Below are 14,352 nucleotides of genomic sequence, written 5' to 3'. Positions count from 1 at the left end.
CATCCCAAGTAAGTATAACCTTGGGCAAGTGAGGTAACCCCTTTGTGCCTCAAGGTCTCATCTGTAACAGTATATCTACATCAGAAAATTGTGATGAGGATTAAATGAATTACTATAGAGATGGCTACAACAGTGTCTGACACATAATGACTATATGTTTGCTATTAGCATTTCCATTTTGTGTTGCTCTAGTAACAATGAGACTATTTGTCAGAGACTTTTTTAAAAGGGAGGGTAGAGAGGCTACTATCACTCCACTGCTACCTCCTTCTTATGTGTGATACTGCTTTAGAGGATAGATAAGGTTATCTAAGGCCAGAAGCAATCCAATCCCAAAGCCAGACCGGGAAATGCAATAATGAGGAAGAAAGATAGCACTGGGTGGTGAAAAGATTTCTGGGCTCCAGGCCAGCTCTGGCAATAGCAGATGGATAATAGCAATGTGACAAAGGATAATCACTTATTTCCTCTGAACTTCAGTTCTCTCATCTATAAAGCTGAATTGAATCAAATAACTATGTACAAAATCATTTTATAACTTATTTCCCAATCACTGATGAATGCTGCCTGATTAGAGGACTTGAGCTGGGAGGTACAGACAATTGATTACAATAATTTAAAAAATCACAGCACAAAAAGGAAGGAAAGACAACCCTATTCCTAGACTTACTGTTCAAGCTGGGGTCTAAAATGCCTGCCTCTGGCATAGCAAAGATGGAACAGAATACTTAAATACCCTGTTGGAGTTCAGTAGTTAAATAATTGGAATATAATTCTCAAAAATACTTTAGATAAGAATTTAGATCTGCAATTAACAATCCTGTCTTTCCTGTTTTTCTCATTAGAGATTCTTTAAGGAGAAAGTCAAATCTTAAATTCACTGCCGTGTACCATTCACCACCAAAATTCTACAGATATTCCCATTTGGTCACTGCGTTAGCTTTCTATTGCTGCTGTGACAAATTATCACAAACTGAAAGGCTTAAAACACAATAAATTTATTATCTTACAATTCTGGAGGTCAAAAGTCTGACACTGGGCTAAAATCAGGATGTCAGCAGGGCTTTTTTTTTTTTTTTCCTTTTTTACTGATGTGTGATAGATGTACATAGTGTTTAGAAGTAGATATGATCATATAATATATTCATATAATTTGTAAAGATCAAATCAGTGTACTTGGGATATTCATCACCTTAAATATTTGTCTTTATGCTAGAACCATTTGAATTCTCTTCTAGCTATTTTGAGATATACAACACATTACTGTAAACTATAGTCACCATACTGATCTAACATTAGCTTTCAGTTCTTCTATCAAACCATATATTTGTACCCACCAATCAACTTCTTTTCAAACCCCTCTTCCATCCTACCCTTCCCGGTCTCTGGTGACCACCAGCCTACTCTCTATTTTCATGAGATTTTTTTTTTATGTCCCGCATGAGTGAAAACATGTGTTATTTGTCTTTCTGTGCTTGGCTTATTTCACATAATGGCTTCTAGTTCCATCCATGTTGCTGCAAATGAGGATTTCATTCTTTTGTAATAGTTGAATAATGTTCCATTGTGTAAATATAGCACATTTTCCTTATCCATTCATCCACTGATGGGCATTTAGGTTGATTTCATATTTTGACCATTGTGAATAGTGCTACAATACACATAAGTGTATTGATGTTTTTCCAATATATTGATTTCCTTTCTTTTGGATATACACCCAGTAGTGAAACTGCTGGATCATATGGTAGTACTATTTTTAGCTTTTTTGGAAACTCTATACTATTCTCCATAGTGGCTGTACTAATTTGTATCCCCATCAACAATGTACAAGAGTTTCCCTTTTGCCTCATCCTTGCCAGCATCTATTATTGCCTTTTAGATAAAAGTCATTTTAACTGGGAAGAGATATTGTAGTTTTGATTTGCATTTCTCTAATGAGTAGTGATGTTCAGCATTTTTTCGTATACCTGTTGGCCATTTGCATGTCTTCTTTTGAGAAATTATTCAGATCTTTTGCCCATATTTTAATCAGGTTATTTGTGTGTGTGTGTATGTGTGTTTGCTGTTGTTTGAGCTCCTTATATGTTCTTGTTATTAATCCCTTGTCAGATGGGTAGATCGCAAATATTTTCTCCCACTCTGTGGGTTGTCTCTTCACTTTGTTGATTGTTTCCCTTGCTGTGCAGAGCATTTTAGCTTGATATAATCCTATTTATTTTTGCTTTCATTGATTGTGCTTTTAAGGTCTTACACAAAAAATCCTTGTGTCCAAGACCAATGTCCTGGAGGGTTTCTCCAATGTTTTCTTCTAGTAGTTTCATAGTTTCACGTTTTAGGTTTAAGTCTTTAATCCATTTATATTTGATTTTTGTATATTGTGAGAGATACAGGTCTAGTTTCATTCTTCAACATATGAATATCCAATTTTCCGGCATCATTTATTGAAAAGACTGTCCTTTCCCCATTATATGTTCTTGGTGCCTTTGTCAAAGATGAATTGGCTGTAAATGCGTGGGTTTATATCTGGGTTCTTGATTCTGTTCCATTGGCCTCTGTGTCTGTTTTTTAAGCCAGTACCATGCTGTTTTGGTTACTATGCCTTTATAGTAAATTTTGAAGTCAGGTAGTGTGATGTCTCCAGCTGTGGTCTTTTTGCTCAGGATTGCTTTGGCTATTCAGGGTCTTTTGTGGTTTCATATAAATTTCAGAATTTTTTTAAATTTCTGTGAAAAATGCCACTAGTATTTTGATAGGGATTGCACTGAATCTGTCAATAGCAGTGGTTAGTCTCATGTTCACAATATTAATTTTTCAATCCATGAACATGGAATATCTTTCCAATTTTTTTGTGTGTCCTCTTCAGTTTCTTTCATCAGTGTTTTATAGTTTTCCTTGTATGGATCTTTCACATCTTCAGTTAAATTAATTGCTAGGTGTTTTATATTCTTTGGAGCTATTATAAATAAAATTCCATTCTTCATTTCTTTTTCAATCATTTGCTTTTGGCATATATACATGCTACTGATTTTTGTATGTTAACTTTGTATATTGCATCTTTACTAAATTTGTTTATTAGTTCTAATAGTTTTTTGGTGGATTTTTCTAAGTAAAACATCATATCATCTGTAAACAAGGCTAATTCAACTTCTTCTTTTCCAATTTAGATGCTCTTTCCTTCCTTTGTGTAATTGTACTGGCTAGGACTTCCAGTACTATATAGAATAAAAGTGGTGAAAGTGGGAATCCTTGTCATGTTCTAGATCTTAGAGGAAAGGCCTTCGGTATCTCCCTGTTCAGTATGATGTTAGCTATGGGTTTGTCATACATGGCCTTTATTATTTTGAGGTATGTTCCTTCTATACCCAATTTGATGAGGTTTTTTTTTTTTTTTAATCAAAAGGGGATGTGAATTTTATCAAGTGCTTGTTTAGTATCTATTTAAATAATCATATGGTTTTTGTTCTTGGTTCTGTAAATGTGGTGTATCACATTTATTGATTTGCATGTATTGAACCATCCTTGCATCCCTGTAATGAATCCCACTTGATTATGGTGAGTGATCTTTATAATGTTTTGTTTTGAGAAAGAGTTTTGCTCTGTCACCCAGGCTAGAGTGCAATGGCGTGATCTTGGCTCACTGCAACCTCCACCTCCCGGGTTTAAGCGATTCTCCTGCCTCAGCCTCCCAAGTAGCTGGGATTATAGGGATGAACCACCATGCCCAGCTGATTTTTGTATTTTAGTAGAGATGGGTTTTCGCCAAGTTGGCCAGGCTGGTCTTGAACTCCTGACCTCAAGTGGTCTTCCTGCTTCAGCCTCCCAAAGTGCTGGGATTACTGGCATGAATCACTGAACCCAGCCTTTAACATATTGTTGAATTTGGTTTGCCAGTATCTCAAAATTTGTTGAGAATTTTTACATGTATGTTCATTAGTGATATTGGCCTATATAGTGATAGTGGCCTATATAGTTTTCTTGTTTCATTCTGTCCTTGTCTGGTTTTGGTATCAGGGGAATTCTGGCTTCATAAATGGGTTTGGATGTTTTCTCTCCTCTTCAATCTTTTTGAACAGTTTGAGTAGAACTGGCGTTAGTTCTTGAAATGCTGAGTAGAATTCAGCAGTGATCAGGTCCTGGGCTTATTTTTTATTTATTGATGGGAGACTTTTTTTTTTTTTACTCATTATTGGTTTATTGAGGCTTTCTATTTCTTCATGGTTCAGTCTGGTGTGTGTGTATGTGTGTATGCATAGGGCTTTTTAAATGTAATACATCTGGAAAGAATGCATATATAAAGAGTTGAGACATGAGAAATCATTGGTTCAACACTAACAAATCTATAAGAATTAGGATTGGGGAAAGGAAAAGATTACCTAAACATTTTTAGAAATTGGGAACTGAAACAAAAATAAGCTGATAAATCCCTATTAACACTTAAGAAGAGCCTTCTTAAGACTCTTTCCATGATTTTATTAAACTAGAGAGCCTCATCTGGCTGCTCTAGGGTTCCTCATATGCGAAACAGAAATAAGGGGATTCCCTGACTATTCCCAATGTTGTTAAGTGTTCTCCTCACCCTCACCTCACCCCCAGCTTCTTAATGGATTAGGCCTTCAGTCTCATAACTTGAAAGGATGTGGATCATTCCATAGACGTCTTCTAGCACCACCTCTCATATTTTCTGTACATACCAGGTCTCCACCTTCATTCTAGGAATAAAATATATTACTGAGTTGCAAATCTATGCTAAGGATATAAGACAATGACTGACAGAAAAATTTATTTTAAATTACATATTCTGGGAGGCCGAGGCAGGCGGATCATGAGGTCAAGAGATTGAGACCATCCTGGCCAACATGGTGCAACCCCATCTCTACTAAAAATACAAAAATTAGCCAGGTGTGGTGGCATGCACCTGTAGTCCCAGCTACTGGGGAGGCTGAGGCAGGAGAATTGCTTGAACCCGGGAGGTGGAGGTTGCAGTGAGCCAAGATGGTGCCACTGCACTCCAACCTGGTGACAGAGCGAGACTCCATCTCAAAAAAAAAATTACATATTCAATCCAGTTAGTGTATTTCAAAGGTGCAATACTTTTCTTCATTTATTAATGAAAAAAGTTAGGAATTAATTTCCCCCCAAATCAGGAAATGGCAAACAAATGTCTTTGAAAGTCACAGTCACATATATAGTGCATACTAGAAAAGAGGAGGGACAAGACAGGTTCCACACACTTTCATGAGTATCATCAAATACTGGATCTATTCAAGGGTAGAGAGAAACTTTCAAAAAGTAGCACTTTATTAAATGAAGCATTTACTATACTTCTTCCTAAGGGCACTAGATTGAGAACATGTTTTCTAAATGAGATCTAAGAAGTGGAAATGTGGAATCAATCTGTCCTCCTCCCCTTAAGGGCTATCCATTGGTTAATTTAAATAAACAAGACTAAAAATCAAACCCCTCCCATACTCCCCCTCCCAAAAAAGAGGGGGAAAAACTCACTAAAATGTCCCAGATTACTCTCCAGAATAGAACCAGGGAGCAGTTTTAACAATTCAAATTAGTCTGTTATACAGTCAACACAGCATGCCTTGCTTTTAAACAAAAAATTAAAAAATAAAAAATTTTTTTGGGACAACAAAACAAAAACTAATACTGATCACTTTTCTGACAATACACAATTATTCAAAATTAACTAGAGGTGGGAGAGGGAAGGTGAGGATACCTATGGGCCTTGTCTCACACGAGTGCATGTGTGTTAGGTCCAGGGCATTTGTCATTATCGCAAAAATGAATTTTGATTTTTAATCTCTAGTTTGATAAACACTGCTTTTGGTATGATGCCAATACCAGCTGTGCAGAAAAGGCTCTGGAAAGATGTTCATAGCAGCACACACTTGCAGCTCTTTTTCAGTTCTGGAGGCTCCAGAGCAACCAATATTGCTTCATCAGATACATTTTTCGGCCTAATTTTCAGTTTCACTCCAATGCTTCTTCGTTGATTCTCTCTCTGGATGATCTGTTCATTACTGAGCACAGGGAGTTCCAGTACCCTACTATTACCATATTATTGTCCATTTCTCCCTTTAGATCTATTAATGTTTGCTTTATATGTTTGGGACCTCCGGTGTTGGATGCAGAGATATTTGTAATGTTATATCCTCTTTCTGAATTGGTCTGTTTATCATTATATAGTGACCTTCTTTGTCTCTTTTCAGTCTTTGATTTGTAGTCAATTTTATCTGATCTAAGTATAGCTACTCCTGTTCTTTTTTGGTTTCCAGCTACATGGAATATCTTTTTCCACCCCATCACTTTCACCATGTGCATCCTCATAGGTGAAGTGGCAGAATATACTTTGTTTCATATCCATTCAGCCATTCTATGCCTTTTCACTGGAAAACTGAATCTGTTTACATTCAGAGTTGTTATTTGATAAGTACTGCCATTTTTTTGCTTGTTTTATGGTTGTTTTGTAAGTCCTCTCTTTCTTCCTGTCTTCCTTTATGGGTTAATGATTTTTTCTCATTGTATGTTTTAATTAGTTGCTTTTCATTTTTAATAAATCTATTACAGACTGTTGTGTAAGATTACCATGAGGTTTACAAAAAAATGTTATTTTAAGATGACAACTTAGATCACAAAAAAAGTGGAAAAAAACCCCACAAAACTTGTATACTTTAACTCCATGTCCCACATATTTTGACTTTTAGTTATCTCAATTTACCTATTTTTTATTGCCTACCTCTTAACAGGTTGCTGTAGCTATTACTGTTTTTGATAGAGTTGACTTTTGGGCTTTATACTAGAGTTATAAATAAACTGCCCACCAAAATTACAATACTAGCATATTCTGGATTTGTCTGTGTACTTAATTTTACCAGTGGATTTTATATCTTCAAATGTATTAGGGTTTTTTTCTGCATGGTTAGTGTTTTTTTTCTTGCAGATTGCAGAACTTCCTTCAGCATTTCTTGTAAGATGGATTTGGTGGTAGTCTGGGAAAGGACATATCTCTCCTTTATATTTGAAGGATTACTTCTGGTTCCAGTATACTTGGATGACAGGTTTTTTTTTTCATTCAGCACTTTGAAAATGTCATTGCACCCCTCCTGGCCTATATGGTTTCTGTTGAGAAGTCTGTTGCCAGATGAACTGGAACTCCTTTATGTTATTTGCTTATTTTGATGCTTTTAGGATTCTCTTTGTCCCTGACCTTTGAGAGTTTGATTATTACATGCCTTGTGGTAATCTTTTTTGCACTGAATCTGTTTGGTGTTCCCTAACCTTCCAGTACCTGGATATTTATCTCTTTCTCAAGTTTTGTTATTATTTATTCGAATAAGTTTTCTACCCCTGCTCTTGCTCAACTCCCTCTGGAACACCAATAATTCTTAGATTTGGTCTTTGGAGGTAATTTTCTATATCTTCTAGGTGATTTTTTCCCCTCAGATATCTTTACTCCCAAAAGGTGATCTTCAATGACTTTCACTCTTTTCTTTTTTCTCCTCTGTGTATTTTCAAATGGTCCGAGTTCTCTGATTATTCTGCTTGATCCACTCTGCTGAATTTTTCAGTTTAGCAAATGTATTTCTCAGTTCCAAGATTTGTTTAACATTTAAATATTTGTTACATTTATCTAATAAGTTTCTGAATTGCTTTTCTGTGTTATCTTGGAGTTCCCTGAATCTCTTTACTACTTTTAATTCTTGGTCAGAGAGCTCACATATCTCCAACTCATTAGGGTCAGTTACTGAGGAAACATTTCTTTTGATTCTTCCTTTGAAATATCCACTTGCCCTTTATTCACTACAAATAATTACCACAATTTTATTCAAGGCCTCACCTCCTTAGATCAAGATAGGTGCAACAATTTCCATAGGTAATGGTGAATTTAAAATAATAGAAAATCCAGTAATTTATTATTATTCAACATTTTTGTTTTGTTTTTTTGAGACAGACTTGCTCTGTCACCCAGGCTGGAGTTTAGTGGCGCAAACTTGGCTCACAGCAACCTTCGCCTCCTGGGTTCAAGCGATTCTCCTGCCTCAGTCTCCTGAGTAGCCGGGATTACAGGTGTGTGCCACCATGCCTGGCTAATTTTTGTATTTTTAGTAGAGATAAGATTTTACCATGTTGGCCAGGCTGGTCTCAAACTCCTGACCTCAAGTGATCTGCCCACCTTGGCCTCCCAAAGTGCTGCAGTTGTAGGTGTGAGCCATCGCGTCCAGCCTATTATTTTAAATTTAAAACAGAAAACCCTATTACATACTAAGCAGTGGGCTCTTTTTCACAGATTATTTAATTCCAACAACCCCACATTACCAGCAGAGAAACTGAGATACAGAGTAATTAATATGCCCCAAATCAAGAAGTATTAAGTGGTGGACTTCCTAAAAGGTTGCTGTCATTGCTCAGAACTCTATAAACTCAGGCCCATCTCCTTATTTTAGATTTCCGTCTCTAAGATTTACTCTAAATGCTCATGTCAGGTATTCCTGAACTTGGAATGGCCTTACACTATTTTTTTAACCCAGATCTTACGTACATTCACCCTTCTCTGAATATTTGTCTTTTCTAAGCTTTATACAATTCATAAACTCCAAAATGTAAACTAACTTGCAGATACTGTTCCCTTTCTGTTAGTCATATCTCACCAGAGCATTTCCAAGTCCATGACTGTAATTCAACAAATACAGATTAATAAAAATTACTCCCCTTATACTTTTTTTTAAAAAAGCCTGTCAAATTAAAAAAAAAACCTATTAATTGCAAAATTGGAAAATGTAATTGCAAAGTATATTATCACTGCTAGTTGAGAAGTGAAAAGGGGAAAACAGTTTGTTTTTGAATTACTATAAAAAATCTGAGGCTGGGCTTCTGCAGGCTTTATATGAAGCACAGTGCTGGCATCTGCTTCTGGTGAGACCTCGGGAAGCTTACAATCATGCTGGAAGGTGATGGGGAGCAAGTATGTCGCATGGTGAGAGTGGGAAGAAGAGATAGAAGGGGGAGGTCCCGGATTCTTTTAAACAACCAGATCTCATGTAAACTGAGCAAGAACTCACTCATCACCAAGGGGATAGTGCTAAACCTTAATTCATGAAGGATTTGCCCCCATGATCCAATCACCTCCCACCAGGGCCCACCTCCAACACTGGGAATCACATTTCAACATGAGATTTGGAGGGAGCATTCAAACCACATCAAATAGGGAAGTGTTAAGTTTTATGTATCCCTCAAAAATTGTATGTTGAAGTCCTAATCAACATTGCCTCAGAATCCAACCTTATTTGGAGATAATGTCTTTATAGAGGTAATCAAGTTAAAATGATGTCATTAGGGTGGGCCGTAATCTGACTGATGTCCTTATAAAAAGGGTAAATTTGGTGACAACCACACACACAAAGAGAACGCCATGTATAGATAAAGGCAGAGATTGGAATGATGCTTCTACAAGACAAGAAATGCCAAAAACCGGCCCCAAATCACCAGAAGCTAGGCTAGAGGCATGAGCCAGATTCTCTCTCATGGCCTTCAGATGCAACCAGCTCTGCCAACACCTTGAGCTTGGACTTCCAGGCTCAAGAAATGTGAGATAATAAATTTCATTGTTTAAGCCACCTAGTGTGCTATACTTTGTTACAGCAGCCCTAGCAAAGTAATAAAGGAAGGGAAGAAGGTTCTGAGTAAATTAAACAGTGAGATGTCACTTTACAAACTGTTAGAAATTTGTAGTGCACCATCAAATTGGATAGCACATCTACTTCTAAGATTCTTGAATAAAGCTACTTAGTGAAGAGGGAGAAGGAGGAAGAGAGTGAAGAGGATTTACAGAAGAATTGGCCAATTAATAGAATAAAGGCTTTTGCCCATAACTGCCTTAAGGTGCTTTAAATCTTTGTCTCTTACCATGCCTACCACCTGCTCCTACCATCACCACTAATTTTTTTCAGTTTTAAATAGAAATTTTTTGTTGAGTTTTTGATGAGGTATTATAAACTTGTATTTACTGTAGTCCTTCCTTCTCCCCCATCCTCAGTTTGTTACTTACAGTCAACTGTGGCCCAAAAATATTAAATGGAAAAGTTCAGAAATACTATTCTAAATAACATGAGGAAATCTCATTCCATCCTGCCAGGCAGTGAATCATCTCTTCGTCCAGTGTATCCACACTGTATATGCTACTCTCCCATTCACCATGGATAGATATCATCTGATCCTGACATCATGGCTCGATGATCCAGGATCACCCCAAGCAAAATATTCTCCTGAGGTATTGGCAGAAGGTCAGCAGTAGCCTAATACCAGGTACGTTACAATGCCTATGTCATTCACCTCACATGATCTTATCATGTAGGCATTTTATCATCTCACATAATCAGTACAGTAAAGGTATTTTGAGAGGGAGACCATATTTAACATAGCTTTTATTACAATATATTGTTATAATTGGTCCAATTTAACATTATTAATCTCTTACTATGCCTAATTTATGAACTTTATCATAGCTGTATATAGATAGAAAAAAACATAATATATATAGGGTTTGGTACTATCTAAGGTTTTAAGCATCCCTTCCCCCCATCCTCAGTTTCAGTTACTTAAAGACAACTGTGATCCAAAAATATTAAATGGAAAAGTTCTGAAATACACACTATTCTAAGTAACATGAGGAAATCATGAGGGAGTTTTCTGGTTCATATTTTTATAGGAAAGGAAGGTCATGTGTGCTCATTTTATTGTTCTAACAATTTCTCTTGACCCCACTACCACTTCCTGGAAAGATTTGTTTTCAAAACAGAGGTTCAATTTTTATATAGTCTTTATTTCTCCCATTAGAATTCACTTGACTCAGGACTTTTATGTACTGTGTCATTTAATCATGTTTCAAATCCATCCAAAGTCATAAGCTTTTACTCAATGTATGCCCTTGATTTAAAATATTCTCAATCTCCCTCAATTTGTAGCACACAAAACTGAAGGCATATTTTAGCTTACAATCATGTCTTTTTTCTTAAGAAAATCATACTACAGTTTTCTTAAAACCTTTTATATAGAAATAATACCAACAATAGTGTTTGGTAACCAAATAAAAAAATGAAAGTACTAATCAGAAGATATTGGCAGTTTCAGAAAAATATACTGGAATATGGGCCATGAACAAAGGAAGCTTTTGTCTTTTGCTTTCAACTTTCAACGCACTCAGAATTTAGAAAATAGGAAAAGACTATCTTGCCATATATTGCTCACAAATTAGTTATAACATAAGCTGCTTGTCCTGTTCTTCAAATTCCAAGTATTTCAAAGGGACATGACTTGGGTAACAGCTATGCTTCACATAGCTTGGTATCTTATCTGTACATCCCAAAGAATTTAATTTCTATTATATACAATTAATAATATATACAAAAGTGATTACTTTCTCTGAAGTCTTCCAGGTACCCAACAACTATTAACAACATTTTTAAACAATTCTAACAAATTGCCTAAAATTTGTGGTTGATGATGGTCAGAAATGGTAGTTGAAATCGCCCCTGGCTTTTTAATGCTTACAAAAGCCAACTGAGGCAATAACCACACCTGATACTTCTGAGCTATCCAGAGAGACATACAACAACTTTCCAACATCCATATTTTTTTCTTCTTCCCTCTCTCCCTTTCTCATTTCTACTACCTATTTCATTTTGCTTTTTCTTCAGTTAGCTACTGACACCTACTCAAAACTAAAGCTATTTCCCTAGTATCTTTCCCTCTACTTGCCAAGCTCCAATTAGAAAAAAGAAAACTGGCTGGGCATAAATGGCTCATGCCTATAATCCTAGCACTTTCAGAGGCTGAAGCAGGATGATTCCATGAGGCAGGGAGTTCAAGACCACTCTGGGAAATATTGTAAGACCCTGTCTCTACAAAATAATTTTTAAAAATTAGCCAGGAATGGTGGCACACACCTGTAGTCCCAGCTACTTGGGAGGATGAAGCAGGAGGATAACTTGAGCCCAGGAGATTGAGGCTGCAGAGAGCTACAATCATGCCACCACACTCCAGAGAGAGAACCTGTCTTTAAAAAGAATAAAAAATAAAACTAAACAAATAAAACAGATATGAAATCTCTTTAAGAAAAAAATACGGCCGGGCGCGGTGGCTCAAGCCTGTAATCCCAGCACTTTGGGAGGCCGAGACGGGCGGATCACAAGGTCAGGAGATCGAGACCAGCCTGGCTAATACGGTGAAACCCCGTCTCTACTAAAAAATACAAAAAAAAAAACTAGCCGGGTGAGGTGGCAGGCGCCTGTAGTCCCAGCTACTCGGGAGGCTGAGGCAGGAGAATGGCGTAGACCCGGGAGGCGGAGCTTGCAGTGAGCTGAGATGCGGCCACTGCACTCCAGCCTGGGCGACAGAGCGAGACTCCGTCTCAAAAAAAAAAAAAAAAAAAAAAAAAAACGTTTATTTTTCACTGCTTAACTTTGCAATTAAAATTATACATGTTGTCTGCCAACACTTTTTGTCCACTGTTTATTTCATTAATTCTTGAGTTATAAACTTTGTAAGGCATAGACTTTTTCTAAATAAATGTCTTTAAAAAAATTTTCCCATCCTAGCCAACATGGTGAAACCCCGTCTCTACTAAAAATACAAAAATGAGCTGGGCATGGTGGTGCATGCCTGTAATCCCAGCTACTTGGGAGGCTGAGGCAGGAGAATTGCTTGAACCAGGGAGTGGGAGGCTGCAGTGAGCCAAGATAATGTCACTGCACTCCAGCCTGGCAACAGAGCGAGACTCCATCTCCAAAATAAAAAAAAAATAATAAATAAATAAAATAAAATAAAATAAAATTCAAATTTTTTAGGCTCCCAAAAGAGTTTAAAAAACAACTCATGTATTCACCACCAAACTTTAAAAAAATTACATGGCTAGCAGGCAATACAGGGCAGTGTTTAAATAAGTTAAAATATGTGATTTACTCGGCACAGTACTCAGCATATGGTAACATTACCACTTTAGATATGATTACTAGCACAGAGCATGTACTCAAACAAGATTTCTGGATTTGTTTCACTTTCTATTCTGTACGGAGAGACAGATTTAAACCAAATTTGAGATACTGTTAAGGATTTAAAGATATGCATTAAATTCGATTCACTATTTGGTCTTTAAGCAAAATGTTGCCATATTTTTGCAATAAGATATCTTTTGTGTAGGTTTACACAAGTTATATTATTGCTAATTTTTATTAAGCTACAATTTTAAAGTGCACGTATGCTACTGCTTTGAAAAATTGTTTTTAATATACCTTAATGACACTGCAAATTTCTAGATGGGATTTGTAAAACTGGGTTTTCAATCTGAACTTTGCAAACACTGTGAAACTGCTTGGACAATATTTTATGTGTTTATGTACATTTTTCGGCAAGAAAAGTCTGTAGCTTTCACTACTGAAAAGAATCTCTAACCTCCATCCTTGCAGAGCAAATAAGCACTGAGATAAAAGAAAACACATAACTTTACAAGAAAACTAATTGGACAAAACTTGAAACGAAATATCCTTGACGTAATTTTTCTCATTATAAAAGATGACTTTTTTCCTGATTATGTAACTAATACATGTTTACCATTTTTAAAAAAGTTCATCTTGCTATAATAAATAATACGAATATATATCACAAAAAGCACAATATAATAGGTATTTTGGAATTTTTCAGTGCACAGGTCCAACTTCATAGTACAATATACTTAATACTGTATAAACTTCTATTTCATGATGGTAAATAAATCTGATATTATAGAAAGCTCTGCAAGAACTACTGAGACTTTGTAAAAATTTGCTATACATTGAATTTAATACTCTGGTTATTCAGTAATATAATAAGTGTTTCAAAAAAGTACGTATTTTGAAAATTGCATTTTGAAACGTAAAAATGAAAGTCTTACTTAAGGACAAAATAAAATGCATCTGAGATAATGTTAAAAGACTTACTTCAAAATAAGTCCTTATGTTTCAAAATTATTTTTTATAATATAAAAAAGGAATCTGATTTTCTCCATCAGAATAAAAATCAAAGGTCAAAAAAAGGTACATAGAGTACACTTTCAGTGACCAGAAAATACTAACGAATTGAACATCTTAAGTGAGTCACATAATAAAATGTTTGTTAGTCATGGAGTGGCACCCTGGGCACTGACAGGGCAAATAATGCTGAACACACATCTACTAACCTTTGCCACACATTCACCTGATGAAACTATCCTTATATTCCTACTTGTTTACATTTAGAAAATAATGGAGCTTAAAAAAAATAGCACTGAAGTTACAAATGTAAAACATATCCAATACAAAACTTGGTCACTGT

Source organism: Macaca thibetana, chromosome 3 (assembly GCF_024542745.1).
Source record: "Macaca thibetana thibetana isolate TM-01 chromosome 3, ASM2454274v1, whole genome shotgun sequence".
In the NCBI taxonomy this organism is placed as follows: domain Eukaryota; kingdom Metazoa; phylum Chordata; class Mammalia; order Primates; family Cercopithecidae; genus Macaca; species Macaca thibetana.
Note: the sequence above shows the minus strand (reverse complement) of the source record.